We start from the raw sequence: 3,368 nt of genomic DNA, 5'->3' as shown, positions 1-3,368 counted from the left end.
CAGTTAAAAACCAGGTGACGTTGCATCAGATGAACTATTTGATTTGTTTTGCAGAAGTCATATGCACACTGTATTTGTTTTATAGATCTTTAATAAAAAACAGAAAAGCTTCTTAATTGCTATTTTGCCTCTGATGTAATATACTTTGTTAATTTTAGGGTTATAGAAACCTCCAACAATATGTGCCATGTTATCTTGCTGATCTCTCTTCTTCTCCATTGGCACAACTGTCAGTTTGCTCTTTTATTGAGACTCCAGGGGCAAAAATGAAGGAAGAGAAAATTAATTACTGGTTTAATTTTTAAATGAATTTAGTGCTAGTGAAGGGTGCCTGATTAATAGCTGCAGTTATATAGACAAAGAAGAAGCATTAATGTCCTGTAGCAGATCTGGGACACCAGCAATAAGAGCACTTTGCCCCATCTAGGTCCCTCAGTGTAGTCTGGGAGACTACCATGAAGGGTGAGATGATACTTCTCTGGGCCTACTCAATCTCTGTCTTTACTTAAAACAAAATGAAAATCTGTTTTATCCACCCAACTATGCACTCCCACCACATTCTTTACTAAGGGTGCATACACATGTACTAACTTTCTGACTAACATAAGCCGGCTTAGCTTTTTTATGTTGACTTAACTGTCAGAGTGTATACACACATATATGGAACAGAGTTGACTTAAATGTGGTGCCAGGTCATAATAATAATGCTGTTGAAATGGAAATTGCACAACATGAAAAAGAAAGATGTTAAAGTCAATAGTGACACACATTTTCTAAGCCTATGCAAGAAACACACCATCATTCCCAGAGGACTAAACATCTACCGTCCTCTGACTACTACACACAACTCCAAATATGCTTCACAACTATACAGGAGAACTTCAGAGAAACTTAGATATCATCTTCTTGATCTGACCTACTCCAAAAGGATCAACTCAAGAAGGAAATCACCACATGCTACAACAACTTAAAAGAGAAAAATTCAGATATTTCCCCCAAACATTATACAATGTATACAAAAAGAGTACCAAATATTTTCTATAACATCCATCCAACATAAAAAAAAGAAATGGAACCAATTACTCCAGGAACAACTTTTCCAACCACAAAACAACTGTCAGAGAAACAACACCAGCACCTTACAACATTCTAGCCTCAAACTCAATGAAACTGAAAGAAGCAACAAACCCTCAAATATCATCACTCTCTCCATGCACACACTTACCAAACCTGAAAAATGTGTCCTCTCTGAAGGCCTGAATTTCTGTCCAGAAATATACCCTAATAAAATACTTCAATGAGGAGAACCAGAATATCTTCTGATGCCTCCACCTCACAGAATATTTCCACAGCCAAAATGAATCATAGTGAGAGGATCAAGTTGTGATGGAAATGATTTGATGGTAGTTTTGAGTTTCAAGGTGAAAAGGGGAGTAGGATCTTCCTTTAGTTGTTTGTACTAGGTGGTGTCAGTGAGTTGTCTGTTGGCTTCTTTTATGTAGTCTTCACAGTTAAGGATAAGTATAGCTCCTCCTTTATCTGCTGGTTTTATTACTATTTGGTGGTCAGATCTTAGATATTCTACAACCCTTCTCTCTGAGAGGTAGAGGTTGTTATGGTGGCATGTGTTTTTGATTATTTCATTGGTCATTCTTTCCCTGAAGCAGTCAATATACCAGTCAAGGTTAGAATTTTGTCCGCTGTGAGGTGTCCAATCTGATATATTTTTTGGTATTTGGGGGGTTGATCTTTTCCTTGATGTTGTCAAAGGATGAAGTGTTGTTGGAAGTAAGAACTTGATCCCCTCACTACCTAACCCAGGGACTTTTCACATGCTCCCTAAAATCCACAAACAAGGGAACCCTGGAAGACCTATCATATCCAATCATGGAACCCTAACTGAGGAAATATCAGGTTTCATTGAACTAATCCTAAAACCTCTTGTCACCCAAAGAGTGAGTTTTGTCCAAGACACAACAGACTTTCTACAAAAACTTAAACACAGACCACTTTCCTAGCGACACCCTCCTAGCCACCATGGATGTTACCAGCTTATATACCAACATCTCACACCAGGGTGTGACCAAGCCTGCCTTACATATCCACAAGAGCAAGATTACAACTCAGAATATGACCCAAATATATTACTGAATTTATACACTTCATCCTCACACACACAAACTTCACTTTCAATAACCAACACTTCCTCCAGACAATGGGCACCAAAATGGCCCCACAGTATGCCAACCTTTTTATGAGCCACCTAGAAGAAGAATTCTTCAAGGACTGCACCATTAAATCTTTGTTATACTTAAGATATATTGATGGCATCTTCATCAATTGGATTGAAAACCTGAAATCTCTGATTAGTTTCCATCAGAAATTCAACAATCATCACCCCTCCATGAGACTGTCTCTTGAATACTCCAGCACCAACATTTTCTTTTTAGACACTATGATCACTATCCAGAATGGCAAAATACAGACCATGATATACAAGAAACCCACATACCAACATACATGTATATTGTGGGGAGGAGTGTGGTGAGGTATGAGTGGGTGGGTATGGGGTTTGTAAGGGCTGTGTGGTGGGGTGTATGTATCTGAGGTGTGGGGAAGGATGTGGGTGTATATGTGGGGTTTGTGGGGGATTTGGATAGCTGTGGGGATTGTGGGTATGGGTTTTGTGGGGGGCTGTGGGTAGATGTGTCTGTATGTTGGGTAGGGTGTGTGGGGGTAGGTATGGGGTTTGTGTGGGGGAGGGTGGCTTGGGGGGCGTGGGTATGGGGTGTGTGTAGGAGGGTCTGGGTGCATTGGAGTGTATGTGTGGGGCCCCCCCTACAAACATGCCCCTCTCACACATGCCCCCCATTGCACACAGCCCTTGTCAGCAGCAGCAGGCACAGCCCCCCAGTGGTGCGCAGTCCTGGCAAATCCCAGGACTGCACATGGCTGGGCCACCAGCTCTATCGTGTAGGGCTTACATGCCCAAGCCCCATGCCACCAGGAGAGAGCCCCACACAATGAAGCTGGCAGTGCAGGTCATGGGGCTTGGCCCGGGTGGCAGGAAGAGGGGCAGAGTCAGCCTGGCTCCATAGTGCAGAGCTCTCCACCATTCCCCATGACCTGCATGTAGCAGTGAGCCAGGCTACTGGCTCTATCCCATGGGGCTCCCCCCAGAGGTATGAGACTTTGGCGGAGAACCCAGGAACTGCATGGGAGCCCTGCGCAATGGAGCCAGGTGGATCTTACACCCCTGCCAGGATCCACACTCCTGCCATCCTGTCCTGGGTCACTCCCAGTTCCAGCTCTGGCCCAGGGGCACTGGCGCAGGTTTCACGCTTCTGCCCAGCTGCTGCTTTATTACC

The 3,368-nt window shown here is 43.4% G+C and overlaps 1 protein-coding gene across 1 annotated transcript in view; it reads right to left on the bottom strand.

The window, feature by feature from the left end:
* The window catches only part of FRMPD4 (FERM and PDZ domain containing 4), a 590,635-nt gene that overhangs the window by 239,360 nt on the left and 347,907 nt on the right, over window positions 1–3,368 (bottom strand). The gene's annotated exons all lie outside the window — the stretch shown is intronic.

The sequence above is a fragment of the Gavialis gangeticus genome, unplaced genomic scaffold (assembly GCF_001723915.1).
Source record: "Gavialis gangeticus isolate Ggan-Ray unplaced genomic scaffold, GavGan_comp1, whole genome shotgun sequence".
Taxonomy (NCBI): Eukaryota; Metazoa; Chordata; order Crocodylia; family Gavialidae; genus Gavialis; species Gavialis gangeticus.
The sequence above is the reverse complement of the archived record's forward strand: the minus strand, read 5'-3'. Positions and strand labels throughout refer to the sequence as shown.